We start from the raw sequence: 18,579 nt of genomic DNA, 5'->3' as shown, positions 1-18,579 counted from the left end.
ATATTATTGATGAAGCTTGCAATCACTGTTATATATGACTGTTATCCTTACAAGAATGACAATAAACATTGTATAATAATAATAATAAGAAGAATAAGAATAAGAATAAGAAGAAGAAGAAGAAGAAGAAGAAGAAGAAGAATTAGTACGATTCGTGGAAATTCTACAGAATGAGAAATATATTTAATCAACAAATATATTTTGATAAGTTTGATATTTTTCTGGATAGTGCAAAAAAAAAAAAATAGTTTTGGATAGAAAACCAATTAACATGCTGTAAATATGAGTTTATTAACATCTCCATGAAAATAATATCCATTGTATTTTAAATATAGAACTGACCCAAATAAGATAAATTAGTAAGTACTAATAAGTACTCAGACAGTAATATTGTGCTACATAGTTCAATATAAATAATAAAATCACATTGTAAGAGACAATCTTTAATTTATTCCTTCAATCCACAACCTTTTGGCTGACAATGTTTTATTTTTTTTGCCCTGTTTCTTTTCAATATTCCTTTTTTTATGTAACATTTTTCTGATTTCTTTCTTCAGTGAAGGACTGCTGCACAGCGAAATTACTAGATGTTCCTTTTTCACACCATTACAAGAACGATCATATATTATTATTATAATGATATTCGAAAACAAGGCTACATCAAAGGGAGGCCATTCTCATATTCTTGTCTATGTTTGCCAGATTGGCCTTTTTAAAGCCCAATTTTGCAAATGTGGCCTTTTTTGAAGTAGTTTGGCTTTCAAAAATTGTATTTGGCCTTTTTCGAAGCATAACGTACGGACTAACTAAGGAAGAAACAATCATCATATAACAACAATAATAATAACAACAATAATAATAACAACAATAACAATAACAACAATAATAATAATAATAATAATAATAATAATAATAATAATAATAATAATAATATACAAAGCGATTGAAAAAAAACTTCCTATCATTTTATTTATTTTTACTTCATAGTCACTACTCATCAAGACCCGGAGACCACTAAAGGATAAGGGATGATAGAAATTTGATAATAATATATTTTAGAGGATGGCTCTTTAAGAACCTATTCACGTTGAACTTCAAAGCAACCATGTCATAGTCAGCCAGGAAGAAGCTCTGTGGTATTGTATTCCATATGAGTAGCACTTGAGGAAAAAAAAAACTCTGTTCATGGAATTTTTGCATAGATTTAAGCACAGATAGAGAGTAAGGGAAATTGCTAATAGTTGTTAGAGCTGGTCAGGTTTTTGTTGTGAAAAACTAACTGGGTGGCAATCATAGAGTGAAGCTCAGTCAAGCACCTGCCATGAAAATAAAGATAAAGCAGAGAAAGGCTTGCAGCGTCTCTTCTATAAGACATATGCTGCAGAGAAGAGAAAAGGACATCATCCACCAAATGCCAAAGTCGGTTTTGTACCCTGTCGAGGCAGAAGAGGATACTTTGAGTAGATCCTCCCTAGATGTGGCAACAGTATTCCATCCTAGGACGTATTTGGCTCTTATACATTTGCAGTGAGATATCTACTGAAGTAACAGAATGATCAAACCATTTTCCCAGCGATCTTGGCAACAGATTTGATGTATATGTTCTATTTCATATCAGGAATGAAGGTCTGCCCAGTAGCTTTTCAAAACATAGTGTTCCCCAATGCAGGAGCCATTCATTTCAATTGGGGCCAGGTGGGGGTCAGAGCGTTGATGATGGAAAGAGAGCAGCTTTGTTTTAGATGCATTAAAATTAACTAGCCACTTTTTCCCCCATTAGGCCATGTGCTCAAGGTCAGAAGAGAGAATCTGAGAGATCTTGCTTATTGCCGGCTTTTGAAGTGTTGCAAATGCTTGTAACTTATTAACGAAATATATTTCTTACAATTCATGTATGGAATGAGAACCTGTATAGCATACTATTTAATTTAGAATTCAATATGCGCACTAGAATTCACAACCAGCTTCTTAGGCTGCATGGGAACCGCATCAACTAATTTCACAATAAATTTCACAATGAATCACAAATCTAAATGTTGATAGGATAGCATGTGTATTATTAATTTTGTGTCATTCTAACATCCGAGTGATTGTCGCTTGATTGTTATGGACTTTCATTTCTTATAATAAATAATTTTATGACGAATTCTTCATTTTTTATAAATAATCTTACCAAGAATTCTTCATAAGTTTTGGTTTCGGTTTCAATTATAGCTGATAGCACTCCAGTAATCTATTTTTTTTTTTATAAATAATTTGATCAAGAATGCTTCATTAGTTTTGGTTTCGGTTTCGATTATAGCTAAAAGAACACAAGTTATATATATATATATATATAAATATATTTTTTTCATAAGCTTTGGTTTCAGTTTCGGTTTCGATTCAAGCTGATGAACCCAAGCCATATGGATATATTGTTTTATTTTTGAAATCGCAACTTTATGATATATAAAAATCGAGAGAACATTAACTCTATAATAATATATACAAAATCTGCAAAAATTAAAATATCATATTTAAGCATACTTTATGATCAGGCTATGCCGGACATCCCTGCTAGCTTAGATAAATACTTTTGCAGTTTTAACAGAAGAGCTACAATATATCAGATCATATCCTTTTACGCTGAACATCTACAGAGTGCCAACATCAATATATTACAGATGAATGAGTCCCCTATGGAATTTCCACAGGAACCACTAGTCTTTATACGATAGTGTGTGTGTTATTTTGTGTGACACACTTACATCTTTTTTTTCTTCCAACTGACTGTCGTTTAATTGTTATGTCTTGCCATTTCTTGAAATAAATAATTTTACCAAGAATTCTGCATGAGTTTTGGTTTCAGTTTCAATTATAGCTGATGGCATTCAAGTCATCTACTTTTTTTAAATAATTTTACCAAAAATTTTTCATAAGTTTTGGTTTCAGTTTCGATTATAGCTAAAGGAAATCAAGTTACACACACACACACACACACACACACACACATATATATATATACTCAGCACCTACATAATCCAACTTCTAAAAAGTTTATAATTACAAAAGAGAATTCAATTATATAAGGATGAAATAAAAAGCTTAAACTAAAATTCTTAAATAGAAATAGACTTAGCACTTGCATAAGTCGATTTCTCAATATATATATATATAAGTGAAATTGTCGGTGTGTGTAATTGTGCCTGTGTGTGTACATTTCCCTACCAAACTACTTTGTTAATTTTCAGTCTACAGACTCGAGATTTGACATAAGGGACATTGAGATTTGAGAAAATCTTTTTAGTTTGTTTTCGGTCGGAAATTTGGCTGTCAAGGGTCAAAATTTAACGATTGGACCTTTGAAAACTCTACCAAACTTCTCCGCAAATTTTGGGTCTAAACACTTGAAATTTAAGATGTAGGTTATTTGGACATGGATCAAGCTTTTTAATTTGATTTGAGCCCAAAACAATAAATACTAAGGGATCAAAATTGGAGTCAAAGTTTTAAAAAAATTGACCTCTGCGGTTTCTACCAAATTATTCAGCCAATTTTTATGCTAAACATTTGAAATTTTGCATAAAGTGCATTCAGACATATGGCAAGCTTTTAAATCGTTTTTTGACCGAATATTTGACTACTGAGGGATCAAAGTTCAAAAGATTTGACTTTTGCATTCTCTAGCAAACTATTCAGCCAATTTTGGGTCTAAACATTTGAAATTTTACATAAAGGGTATTCAGACATGCAGCAAGTTTTTAATCAGTTTTTGGGCTAAAATGTGGCTTCCAAGGGATCAAAGTTGAAAAAGTTGACCTTTGCAGATTCTACCAAACTATTCTTTTATTTTGGAAATCACAACTTTATAATATATAAGAATCGATAGAAAATTGCCTCTTTAATAATATATACAAAATCTGCATAAGTTAAAATATCATATTTAAGCATATTTTACGACCAGTCTACGCCAGGTGTTCCTGCTAGTTTATTTTATTTTATTACTAATCAATCCCTACTTATTAAGGCTAAAGGAAACAATCGAGACTAAGTTTTATGAGATGAATAAATTTACAGTTGAATGGTGAGGAATACTATGAGAGGATTAAAATGTTAATGTTTATTTATCTCTATGCATAAATGTGAAAGTTTTTGTTCCATGTTTAAAATAATAGCGTGGTCATTATTTGAAAGTTTTGTTTCAAGTATTTTTAAGTAGAAAACTTTGCAAAGTGACAGCAAGCTTACAAAGCCATCTAATAAAACATATACAACATGATTGAAAAGCATCTCCATATTAATCAGCACTTATAATTTTTTTTACTGAAATATAATTCTTGTAAATATGAATATAAGAAAGTGTATAGCCTGAGATTTTGTTTAGAATTTAATGAGCACTAGCATTCACAATCAACTTCTCAAAATGTCTGGAAACTGCATTAACTGATTTCACAATGAACTCTATTTTCTAAGGAATCATTATTTTCTCTAATTTTCTTTTCTTTTTTAGAAAAAAGCTTACCATCACTTATTGTATATTACTGACAACAAACATTAATGCATTAAAATACAATGGTATATTTTTTTGCTTGGTTGCGGCAAACGAGTAGCGTGAAACAAAGTGAAAAAAAAGCACAGGAATTAATGGAAATTGATCCCTCAAATTCGCCAGCGAGCAGCCTATGTTCTATCTCAATTTGAATTAGTTAATATAACAATTTTGGAGACCCGTGTATCTACAGCTACTTTGTCTGTGCAGCTAATGTAGCTGTGCTCGATACAGAATGTAACTTTCCTTCAATTTATTGTTTATTTAGTGACAGGTGTATTTTCATCAGTAGATGACCTTTGCAGATGTTTCTGTATCAAATTACTAGATATTTATGTCTTCTGGCCAGGTATTATATCTAATTCCCCGCATTCGATATTCAACATGCTGCACTATCCTATTTTTATAAATGTTCACTGCATCTACTTCTCTCGCTGTTTCCCCACTTTCTGGCTCAATGTATAACAGATGGAGAGTAGATAATACAGTGGATGTGTTATCGGCAGCTCCAGTAACTCTCGCTTCTCCTATTTTGTCATTCAATCCTCATTCAGTGAGTTATTTTTCTGACAAAGGGTGAAGAAAAAGCTGCTTAAAGGTCTGTAGTACTTGTTGACCAGTAGTCTGAGATGTCGGAAATTTTTCTGTCTGTCTGTCCTTGTGGTCATGTCACTAGTAAGGGTGCTGGGGGTAAACGTTTTGTCTGGGCTAACATTATCCACCTGATAGTCAGGGACCCGAACCTTGGATTAACCACTAAGGAGGCTGTCCTATCAGCAGACGTAAAGTACTGGGACTGCTGTATTGCCATTTGGTGAGTGGATCTGGACCATGCAGTAGTCTCTGGTGGCGCCTCTCGATGCCATACTAGTGGGTAATTGTTACAGCTTTACCTTTTCGTGTGCTACAAAAAAAAAAAAAAATTTTACTGTCTTTTTTTCTCTTACTTTCCCTCTCTGTACTGCTCTAACCAAGTATGCCGACCTATTCCACAAATCCCAAAAACCTCAACATGAAATATCTCCAGAATAAAAACTCGATTAAACCTAGAACCCCATCTTCCAACCTAAACCCCTATTACCAGGTCTCCTTCTCCAACATCAGGGGTCTACGTTCCAACCTTCCAGAGTTGAAACCCAATTACAGGTGACGAAACTGGACATATTATTTCTAAGTGAAACTGGAATAGGGCCGACCACTTCCCTAGATGAGTTCATAATTAATGGATACTCTAATTTAACAGCTAAATCTGACACCCAAGATCGCCATGGGCATGGAATATGTGCCTACATTAAGGATGGCTTCCCGTGTGGCAGGGATATCTCTAGAGAAGATCCTAATTTACCCTATATGTGCTTCAGGGTTGCACTTGCTAACACCACTGCATTTATATTTGCCCTCTATAAGCCCCACAACAGCGGAGTTACTATCTTTAAGAGCATATCTGAGAAAATAGACCACATACTGTCTTCACATCCCTCGGCTAACATCCACATCTGTGGTGACTTCAACGTCCATAACGTGGAATGGCTGACCCATTCAAATAAGACAGATGATGAGGGGAGGTTTTGTCATGATTTTGCCATTGCTTATGACCTCACTCAGATTGTTCGCGAACCCACCTGTGTGCCCGATACACCCGGTCAATATGCAAGCCTCTTAGACCTTTTTCTCTCAACTTCCCCTGAGCTATGTTCATGTTCTGTTCATTCTCCTCTAGGATCCTCCGACCATTCCGTCGTATCGGTTAAGATAAAAACGTAATGTAAGAAGTCCCCAGACGTACCCCTCCACCGTACTGTATACCGATACTCTATGGCTGACTGGGATAGCTTCCGTACATTCATATCTGATTTACCTCTGCACTCCATGTTTAAAAAGGAAGTGTCCTCTATAGTATCAGATCTGACCGAATGGTTAATTGTAGGCATAGACCAATTCATACCATCTAAAAAATTCCAACAAAAACCTAACAGCCAGCCAGGGTTCTCCCCAGAATGTGCTGCTGCTATCGCGCACAGAAATCACTTTTTCCATAGCTACCAACGTAATAGATGCACTGAAACTAAAGCTGCTTTCAGGACTGCCAGCAACCACTGTAAAAGAGTAATAAAAAATGCAAGAGAACTATATGCCCAGTCTGTTAAATCCAAGGTAGCTGATCAGCGGCTTGGTTCCCACCAGTTTTGGCAAATAGCAAATAGGATCCTGAACAGAAGTGTGCGTTCTATCCCAACAATTATCAATGGACCAGAGGTCATCTCGTCAGCGTCAGACAAGGCCAAACTATTTGCAAAAAACTTTGCAGCTAATTCTACCCTATGCGATGAAGGCCATCAACTCCCCATATTTCCTCCTATAACACAGAACAAGCTAGGTAACATACAAATATCCGTGCATGAGGTCGCCAAGCTAATCAAGAACCTAGATTCCAGTAAAGCAACTGGCCCTGATGGCATCCCAATTATAGTGTTAAAAAAGCTTCAACCAGAACTTGCTCCCATACTTACGAAAATATTTAAGCGCTGTCTTAAGGAGAAGTGCTTTCCGACTCCCTGGAAGACGTCATCAGTTTGCCCTGTATTTAAGAATTCAGGTGATAAGTCATCTCCCTCTCAGTACAGACCAATAAGTCTTCTCTGTGTTATGAGTAAGTTGCTGGAATCCATATTAAATAGAGAAATAGTCAACCACCTCAGCAGGAATAACCTTCTTAGTGACACGCAATATGGTTTCCGCTCTGCAAGATCTATCGCAGATATGCTGACAGTTATATCCCACAGGATTAGTGAATCTCTTGACAAAGGCTTCCTTTCTAGGGCAATTGCTCTTGACATATCAAAGGCCTTTGACAAGGTATGGCATAAGGGTCTACTTCACAAGATTTCCAGCTACGGTATAACTGGAAATGTTTTCTCAATGATTAAATCATTTCTCTCCGATAGGCTCATAAGAGTAGTGGTAGATGAACAAAAATCGGAGGCCTGCAATATAAATGCTGGAGTCCTCACGGGTCAATCCTGGGCCCAACTCTCTTCCTGATCTACATCAATGACCTCCCTAAACACATACTTAAATCATTCGTTGACATCTATGCTGATAACACGACCATCTACGGCAACACATCAAAGGCTGTAAACGACAAAGTTCTCTCGGATTCTCTCTCCTCTGATCTCGAGAGCGTGGTTCAGTGGGGGAAGACGTGGCTGGTTACCTTTAATGCATCCAAAACCAAACTCCTATCCTTACATCATCAACGCTCTGATCCCCAGCTGGCATCAATTGGGATGGATGGCTCTCGTCTGGGAGAGGCCCCGTGTTTTGACAAGCTTCTGGGTTTGACCTTTACTCCTGATCTGAAATAGAACACGTACATCAAGTCTGTTGCCAGGGTCGCTGGAAAGATGGTGGGATCCTTCTACCGCTCCAGAAGATATCTCACTACTGATGCAATTCTCTATCTATATAAAAGCCAAGTACGTCCAAGGATGGAATACTGTTGCCATATCTGGGCAGGAGCTGCTAAAAACAGCCTATCCTGTCTTGACAGAGTACAAAATAGACTTTGTGGCTTAGTGGGGGATGCCCTTTTCTCTACCCTGCAACCTCTCTCCCACAGAAGAGATGTTGCGAGCCTATCCTTGTTTTAATTTTTATTTTTATTTCGGACTATTAGTCTCATCTTTATTACTTGTTGTTTGTTTGTTTTTATTGGTTCACAACGTTTCGGCCAATTTCCTCTGGCCTTCGTCAGGTGGTAACCGCGACGGATAGGAACTTCGAATCTCCTAACTGCATTCTCAGCCATCACTGCCATCCGTACTTGTCGTCGTCTCACCACATTTTTGACCAATTACCTCTGGCACGCTTTGGGTGGGATTGAAACCGCTATCTTCAGACAATGTTCATCTGGAACCGTAGAGATTCAACGTCTCTATCAACTGCGCCACGGGCCCCGAAGGGCGATCAAGGTTGGATTCTTTGATCTTATAAATCCACATTTATTCATTATCTGATCTTCCATAGTCGGGTCCGTACCGATTGGTATATATATATATATTATTCCTTAATTGGAATTTTTTATTTTTGAGATGAGCATTTTTATGTTAATTTTTATTTTTATTTCGGACTATTAGTCTCATCTTTATTACTTGTTGTTTGTTTGTTTTTATTGGTTCACAACGTTTCGGCCAATTTCCTCTGGCCTTCGTCAGGTGGTGAACCAATAAAAACAAACAAACAACAATAATAAAGATGAGACTAATAGTCCGAAATAAAAATAAAAATTAACATAAAAATGCTCATCTCAAAAATAAAAAATTCCAATTAAGGAATAATATATATATATCTATCCTTGTTTTATCGTTATTTCCATGGCAGGTGCTCGTCTGAACTCCAATCTCTGGTCCCCCCTCGCCAATCTTTCACGAAAAACAGCCATCTAGCTGAATCCACTGTGAAAAATTTCCCCCACTCTTTATCTGTGCCTAAATCAAAACGCGGATTCCATGAACAAAGATTCTTTCTTAGAACTGCACGCCTGTGGAACTCTGTTCCGTCTGCCTGCTTCCCACTGGACTACAACTTGGATGTCTTCAAGTCCAATGTTAACAAATTCCTAATGAACCGCCCCCTTAAGTAAACACTTCATCAAATCTCCACACTAACGTAATGTACTTGCAATAACCCTTATCCCTGAGTGGCTTCCGGGCCTTGATAAGTGGTGATCACTGTGTAAAAAAAAACAAAAAAAAAAAAACAGAGAAAATAAAAGAAACCAAGATCACTGTGTAGTATCTGTTCTAATGCTACACGTAAGTTAATCTGTCCTTAGTCAATGTAGGTGAAACCCTTTTATACTAAGGCAATTTTTACTTTTTGCCTACTTTTAGAGTGCCTCTTTTTGGAGAGCTGGTTTTCTCCCACATTAAAAACGACCTTGTGTCACATTTTGCTTTTGTGGGAAAGCAAATAATTTTTTTTTAAATCATTGTGTACTCTATGATAACAAAATTAAAAAAAAAATTAAACTTGAGAAAGCTTATAAGCGCCATCTTCATTATGTCTTCAGCATAATATCATTTATCAATATTTTTTAATTCTTTCGTCCTTTTTAATTGAACACAATGTATAAATACTATCTGTATTCCTCCTTTACTTTGTGTCCATTCCTCGGCTAAACATTTAGAAGAAACACGAATTGAAACAAATACAGTAGAAGATATTGCAAAGTCTGCTACAAAGAAAGTGGGCTCCCTTTACTGCACTAGAAAAATACTCATACCTAGAAGTATCCTATATCTCTACAAGCCACCATTTGCCTATTCATGTAATATTGTTACCACATATGGGCCCGTGCATCAACCACTAGTCTCTCTACTAGGCATGGTACAAAAAAGAGTCTCCAATCTAATACGGCCTTCACTGTCAAGTAAGTTTCAGCCTCTGTCCCAATCACTGCAATGTTGCATTCCTATGCTTGCTCTACAAGTACTTTAATGGAACATGATTTAACAGACGTGTAGCACTTGTGCCCCTTCGACGTAAATACACATGACTAACCCAAATGGCAGTAAAATCCCATGCCTTCACTGTAATAGTCCCTAGATGCTAAAAGGCCTTCTACTTTGCCAATTTCTTCCCTCTGACCGCTAGATTTTGGAATTCCCTCTCTGCATCCTGTTTCTCTAACTCTACAAACATGCAGAAATTTAAATGTAATGTGAACAAACATCTAGCTGCTCAACTCCCTACTGAGAGTGTCCCATTAAGCATAGTCCCTAATTCGCAGTAGCCCCAATGGTAATTTGCCTTGTTTGAGTTGGATACGAGTAAAAGAAATATGATAAAACAAATGAAAAACAAAACAAAAACAAAAAAGCAATTCTTAGTGCTCAGTTCTAAAAGTTCGTTCTTTCTCTTTCCAGGTAGACATTGCAATCATTGTAACAACGCCTCAAATTTCAAACAGACACCAAGTAAATGACATTCGACCAATACCACACGCGCTTCTGCTTAAATGTAATTTTTACATATAATTTAACTCTTAATTGCAAAAGTACTGAACACATGAAGTTGCTATCCTGTGCATCACATGACATCTACAGTATTATCAAATTAAAACAAAAATGAAAAAAAACAAAAACAAAAAAAAAAACACTGCCATATGAACTGATTTGAAAGTCACCAACCTTTTCTTTCCTTTGATGTTGTCTCTATGTTTCCTTCAGTTTGATGATAACCAAGTTCGTATAGGTAACTGATCACTGATCATCAATTCGAAGACGTTGTATATTATTGCTATGCTTTTTTATTTGTTATTTTTTAATTTTTTACAGAGGAGTCACCACTTATCAAGGCCAGGAGGCCACTCAAGGATAAGGGTTAATGAGTGTAAAGTGGTCAGTGCGACAACAGCTCAGTGATAGATTTTGGTGGAAATTGGGCAAACTTGGGTTATTTAAGGGGATGGGATAGCAAGAACTTGTTCACATTGGACTTGAAGGCAACCATGCTGTTGTCAGTTGCTTTGTTGGAGCATGTGAATAGCAGATGGTGCAGTTGTTAGATGCTTGGCTAAGAGAAGAAAAGGGCACAAAGAACTGAAAATATCTTTGGTCAGAGTCAGACCACCCAGGAGATATTCTATTTGCTTGAAAAAGTAAGTGCCTCATTTAATGGAAGAATTCTGTTGGGATCGGCTTTGTGAGAAAAGCAATATTCAGAGACCGGGTGGATCTTATCTTCAGTGAATGTCTCTTTTAGACGGTTGAACAATGACCGTGAACAAAAGTCAAGCATGGAAAGACCCCAGAGGAGGATAAGAAGGAGGAGCAAAAGTGAAAGTTGGGGTTGAAAGTTGAAGAGCGAGCAGTTGTTTTTTGGGAGAGTAGTTGAGTTTGTGTGCCTTTCTGGTCCAGGTAGATCTCTTGAGAGCTCTTGGCCAAAGGACTCTGTAATTGGTCATATGTGTCGGTCTGATTGAGCAAAGATCTGCAAGTCTGCCATTCAACCTTAGTGAAGCAAGTTCCACTTATCTAAAATAATAAATAAATTTTTATTTATAAATTGGACTTTTGTTTTGTTTTAGATGCCGATTCTTTGTTGTCGGTCTAGATGGACTGATTGACGGCTTTGGCCTGGCACAGCATGTAGAAAATCACTGCTAGTGATTGCACACAGGCTATGTTTACATTTGGACATCCATGCATCCACAACTGATACACTCGTTTCACGATTTTGCCTACACAATCAATGTAGCCATACCTGCAGGACGTGACGTCCATCCAATTTATTGTTTATTTAGCGATGAGTATATTTATGTCTGCAGATGACCTTTTCAGATGACCTTTGTAAGTGTATCAGCATTAAATCACTAAATGATTATTTCCCCCCCCCCCCCCGCCAAATTTGTGTCTGCATCAATCAGCTGTGTTTTATTGTTTTGTCTGACCAGGTTTGTGTCTATGTCAACCAGCCAAGTTCAATTTCGTCTTTCTGGTCAGGGTTGTGTCTATGTCAATCAACCGAGTTCAATTTTGTCCAACCAGGTTTGTGTCTATGTCAATCAACTGTCTTTTATTTTGCTTAGCCAAGTTTGTGTTTATATAAACAAGCTTGATGTGATTTCGTCTGGCCAGGTTCGTGTCTACATCAATTAGTTGTGTTTTATTATTTTGTCTAGCCAGGATTTTATCTATGTCTATCATCAAGGTTTAATTTTGTCTGGTCAGATATCCATGTTCATGTCAGTCAGCTATATTTTATTATTTCTGACCAGGTGTTATGTTGAAATTCCAGACCCAATATTCAACACTAGATCAGTAGCACTAACTCGTTAGGAGGCAAACAGACAACAAGATTTTTTTTTTTTTTTACTGCTATGCTTTTTACAAACTTGATTATATCAGTTCATCAGGACAGAATAAGAACTATTTTAGCCCCTTTCTCTAAGTAGTCTGCTGCTACCAGATCAGGCTGTCTGAAGATTCTAGCTTTCTGGCTTAATTTCATCAAACATTGATGTTATTATTTTTTTTCCTTTTTCTTTGCAAAACCCAATCATGTTTTGCAAAGCCAAAAACAAAAACAAATTTTTTTCTTTGCAAAACAACTAATCTAAACACCATGAATAAATATATGAAGATATAAAGAACTTGAAACATAAATTTTTTACCAAAATAGCTGAACTCAAAAAGGGTTGACATGCCATAAAATAAAACAACCAAACTAAATACCATGTAAATATAATATTTGCAAATAAATATTTGAAACTTTTAAAGAACTTGAAGCATAAAACCTTTTTTTCCAAAAATTACTGGATTTGGCATTAAATAACCCCAAAAGGATTGATATGCTGTAGAACAAAACAACCAAACCTCTTGGCAGTTTTTTTTTTAACATATTGTCTACTCCTCTCTGATGTGAGTCTCCATTATCTGAAATAGTGTTCTCGGCACCTATCGTGTAAACCATTCAATAAATACATGAAAATAAAAAATGTTATCTTGATATAAATTCGTTTTTAATGATTTTGCATTGGATGCATTTGTTGCATGACATCATTCACATGGCACTGATTGAACTTACATAATGTATTTCTGATCACAGGGATAATCATGCAAATGTTTGTGTTGTATTTCTTTTTTCCTCTATGTCACTGAGCTGTTTGCTAGCTGTGATCTTTCTGCGGCTGTTAATTCCATGTCGGTTTAGCAGTTAATACAGGAAGCTTACAAATTCCTTTGCTCCACCTGATGCAATCTTCTATGTGTAAAAGAACCACATACATCCAAAGACGGAGTACTGATACCACATTTATGGAGGTGCTGCTCAGAGCACCCATTCCTGTCTTTATAGAGTAAAAAACCGACTTTGAAATCTAATGGACAATATCCTCAGATTAAATAGCTTCATGTTTTGTCTGGAGCGATTTTCATTACACCTGTTCTCCATGCAATCCAGTCCAAAGGGTTGACCCAAGTCAGATTGCATACATTCATGTTACTTCTTATGCACTCAAGCCCGGTTTGCCTCAGTTTACTGTACTTCTTAGTGCATGGAATATCCAGATGTGTTATGAAATTAATGCAAAATGTGGCACATTGTATATGGCTGAATAATTTAAGGCAACTAGCATGTAAGGCATCTGTAATTTCACCAATACCAATTTTCTCATTGGTCATAATAGTATTTATAGAAAAGACTGAGACTAGCAACATCTGTGAGAGAGAGGTTGCAGAGAAGAAAAGGCAAGGTCAATCAAATTACAGACTTATTCCTGCACCTTAACAAGAACCTTCACATGGGACAGAGATTCACCATGACAACAGAACTCCATACATGGTCTGATAGTTGGTTTGTAGAGATAGAGAATAGTCTCAGGTGTAAGAAAGTGATTAGAGTGATAGAGAGAACTGATTTTACAAGCAGAAAATATCACAGCTAGCAGAAAGAGCAATGGGTCTAATATATGAACCTCAAGCAAGATTTGATAAGAAAAAAAGACTAAGAAGTTTCACAGTCAATGTCTCCTTAAGAGTAGAGCCATCCATGAGAATCTCGGGAAGGAAAGGGGCACACCTACGATTGAAAAATATGAAATCAGTCTTAATAGGATTAAGTGAAAAAAATTATTTCATAACCCAATCCACGACTGAAAATTTAGTGTTTCCCACCTGGATGTCTGAAATACTAAAAACACCTTAAATAGCAAGCAAGCAAGCAAGCAAGCAAGAAGAAGAAGAAGAAGAAGAAGAAGAAGAAGAAGAAGAAGAAGAAGAAGATGTCACAGGTGTAAACCACTGAAATGCACTAAAAATTGACAATTTAGTAGAGATCATGGCTATCATAGTCCAAAAACAATACAACTAAGGAGGCTTCGATGGCTTTGCTTTCTCCTATAGATGAAGTGACTTGCAAGATATAGGATTATGGAGAATCTGCTAAAGTAGCAGTCCAGAACAATGACAAAAGTGATTTAAGCAGATACACTTAAAATCAGTTGCAGCTGGTTGAAACTCTCAAAAAGAGAAATAGCATCGTCAAAACTGAGAACAACTAATTTAGATGATGACTTCACATTCTATAAAAGGCGTTTCGAAAGTAAGGCCTCTTATTTTTTTTATTCCACCTGGATGGATCAGAGGGATTACAAATTGTAGTATGATGACTGAACATGTGCACTCATGACTTGAAAGTTTCATCTCTCTGTTGCAGATATTGACAGTGTGAAGCTCTAAGAAAGCAACCTCTGTCATGAACATGAATCAAAAACAGAGATGCGTCATTGAATTCCTGGCAAACATACATTGAGAATGGTAGTGACTATGTAGAAAATAAATTCTGGAGCACAAAAGGTACCACTGCCATTTTCATAGCTATTCAACTTTTTGAGTTAAAAATAAAATGGGAGGCTTTACTTTTGGAATGACACTCATAATATCTTTATTACCAATTTTCTGCATAGTACCTTGCATTATTTTAAAATCTGTTAAATATCCAGAGATTGTATTTGAGAATTTGGGTTGAGAGCCTGAATTCAGCTTCATCTCATGTATGGATCTTACAGGAGTCAAAATGGTTAATTTACAAACTTGTGTCCAAAAGTTCAAACCATTTGAAAATCTTAAATAAAAAAACAATATACTTACTTGTTTTCTATTAAACTTGGAATAATAATTATCAACACAACAAATAAACATAACATAGCATTAGAATCTTATTGTTGTTAGCGGTGCAAGTTTCGAATTCTTCATCACCAGTGTTGTAACCTTGCAAATCGGTAATAATCAAGGCAAGAACAATATTATAATTAGCGAAATGTGTATTAGCAAAAGTGTGTTACAAAAGTGCATGTCATGATTCTGGAGCCATAACTGCCATGAATCGCTAACAGTATTTACTTCCTTACCACTGCAAAAAGATATGACACAGAATGTCAGAAGGTCAGAACATGGAAAAAGTAAAGCCAACACTCCTAAAGAAGTAGCACTCTAACCTATTAAAAATTGCCGGGGCAGCCACGTCTGCATTCATATGCATACATTTTTTTTCTTCATAAGTTTTGATTTCGATTTCGATTCTAGCTGATGCACCCAAATCATATGGATATATTTTTTTATTTTTGAAATCACAACTTTGTAATATATAAGAATCGATAGAAAATTGACTCTATGATTATACGAAATTTGCATAAATTAAAATATCATATTTAAGTGTATTTTACAACTGGACTACGCTGGGTGATCCTGCTAGCTTAGATAATACTTTTGTAGTTTTAACAAAAGAGCTACAATATTAACAGGGTGTCTCCTTTTACGCTGAACATCCACAGAATGCCAACATCAATATATTTCACATGAAAGAGTCCACTGTGGAATTTTTACAGGTCCTGCTAGTAACTTTTAATGTCTTAATATTATTTTACAATGACCTGTTCGTGATGTAATGCTACTTCGGATCTATTTTGTTTTTATTTTTATTACAAGTTTATTTTATTTGACATGTCACTTTGAACATCTTCCTAATTCTTATCTCGAATTATACAAATCCTTAAAAATATTTTTGCGTCGTTATGTACACAACATAATTTTTAATATTCCACCCGATAGTTACCAAAAATACTAGCGCGATTTTTTAAAATATTATTTTAAAATTTTGCTGTGCTGCTGTTTTATTATTGTTATTACATTTATTTTAATCTGTTGTTGTTGTTGTTGTTGTTGTTGTTGTTGTTTATTATTGCTATGTTCATGGCAAGGGATCAAATGAGTTCCAGTCTCTGATCCTTCTCCCATAAAACATTCACAGCAAGAACTTGTCTAACTCTAACCATATCAAAGAACTTTCCTTTCTCACTCTTACTCTCTGTACTAAAGACCAAACAGAACTTCCGTGAACAAAGTTTCTTTTTTAGAACAGTCCACCTGTAGAATAAAATAGCACAAAGCTGCTTCCCAACTAACTACGACATGGTCGTCTTTAAGTTTAATGTTATCAAATACTTGTTGTGTCATCTACTTGGATAATCAATTCATCTTAAGTAATCTTCTGCCCATTCCATCCCTTATTTCCAATCCTAGTGGTGTTCATCGTCCAAGTGACAATCTCTTTAACCCTTATCCTTGATTGGCCCCAGGACTTAATAAATGGTGGCCCATTTGTAAAAAAATAAATAAATAAATAAATAAAAATAAAACGTGCATTCATCAGTGACACGGTGGATAGAAGCATTAAGTCTCTACAGTTCCAGGTGAGATAGTGGTGTCAATCCTACCCAAGTAGGTCAAGGGAGTAGTTGGCCAAAACGTGATGAGACAACAACTATGAAAGGCAGTAATTACTGGGAATACAGTTTCAAGACTCAGCATTATTATCCCGCCACGGTTCAGCACCTGAAGAAGGCCAAAGGATGAGTTGGCTGAAACGTAGTGAAATAACAACTATGAAAATGAGATAACAGTCCGCAAAAAAAATGAATGAATACACAAATTATGAAGCCTCACACCAAAGGATTTAAAAAACAACCAAAAAAGTAAAAATTATATTTAAAAAAAACAAAAACTCTTATGATGAATGACGTTGTGGCCAAATCTGTTCATTCTCCTTTGCTTGATAAAAAAAAAAAAAATGCGTTTTATGTATTATTTGTATTATTCAGACTGCTGTTCTAATCTTGGAGTTTATTCTCACAACGTTTTGGCCGATGTAATCTTCACCAGATCTCATGGCCACAACGGTGATACTGCAAAATTTTATCAGTCTTCTAGAGGTTGAAGGTTCAATCCACATTATTGGGCAATACTAATAATACAATTAAGAATTACTTTAATGGCTGATGGAACAAGAGCAAACTACTCCTCTGGATTGAGAGTCCTGTTTTAAAAATCCCGTACAGATTCCCGAGTTGGACATGAAGATTCACGAGTTTCACAAGACGTACCTGAAAGAAGGTCAGAGATTCCGTCGTCTGAAACATTGTGAGAAAGAATGACATCTAAGATGAGAACAGTAGTCCAAATAATCCAAATAATCCAACTTATCAATCCTCATCTAAAAATTTTTGAAACATAATGTGTTTTATTGTTGTTATTATCATCAGAGTTTGCAAGCATAAACAAAATAAATATGCATTCATTCAGCTCAGCTGGAATGTAACTTACTTTTTGGCATGTAAAATCTTCTGAGGGCCAATTTCTGGAACGCAGCTCATTTTTAAAGGTGTTTGTAAAATACAGGTAAACTTTTACCCTATGTTGTCAACGGTAAAATAGAAAGGAGAAATTTTTTTTGTGTGCAATCGCACATCAAAATCCTGAAAAATACGTGTAAAAATAAAAATATTAAATATAAATAAATTTAGACTTTGGATTGGGGATTCGCTTTAATGTAAAATGATCAGCCAGTTCCTGAACACATAGCGTAGGACAGAAGTTATCCTTTTTTTATTATTATTATTATTATTATTATTATTATTATTATTATTATTATTATTATTATTATTATTATTATTATTATCTCTAAAAGAAATTTGGGAATTGTGCGATCAAAACAAGAATATCACATGAACTGGGTGATTATTTTTATATAGTCAAATAACCTCCCCATCTAAGATTATTTATTTATTTGTTTTTAATTTTTTTTTTTTCACGCATTTCCACTGTATTGACGTGTAATCGCACAGAAAAACATAAAACTTCTGTTGATATGTGGGGGGGGGGGGGGGGGCAAACAGTGAAATTTAACCTGAAAACAGAAAATCATGCTTTGAAGTTCAAAAATTAATAAATAGTTCATTGTTCAAACTTTGAACAATGAACTGTTTATTAATTTAAAAATGTTTTTATTATTTATCTCCTATTCAGGGAACGTAGGCTCAGTTGAAGTTTTGAAAACTCAGCACAGTAGATGAAATGGACAGTGGACACTGGTCTATAAAAAAAGAAAAACAAAAAAGAAAGAAAAAATGCTCGAGCAACATTGCCGGCATTCGCGGGTAAGAGCGCCTCAGGCGATTAGCAATAAACTAATTCCATACTAAGAGATAAATT

The sequence above is a fragment of the Euprymna scolopes genome, chromosome 6, assembly GCF_053919585.1.
Source record: "Euprymna scolopes isolate OS-2025 chromosome 6, ASM5391958v1, whole genome shotgun sequence".
Lineage (NCBI taxonomy): Eukaryota > Metazoa > Mollusca > Cephalopoda > Sepiida > Sepiolidae > Euprymna > Euprymna scolopes.
This window is presented reverse-complemented; position numbering follows the sequence as displayed.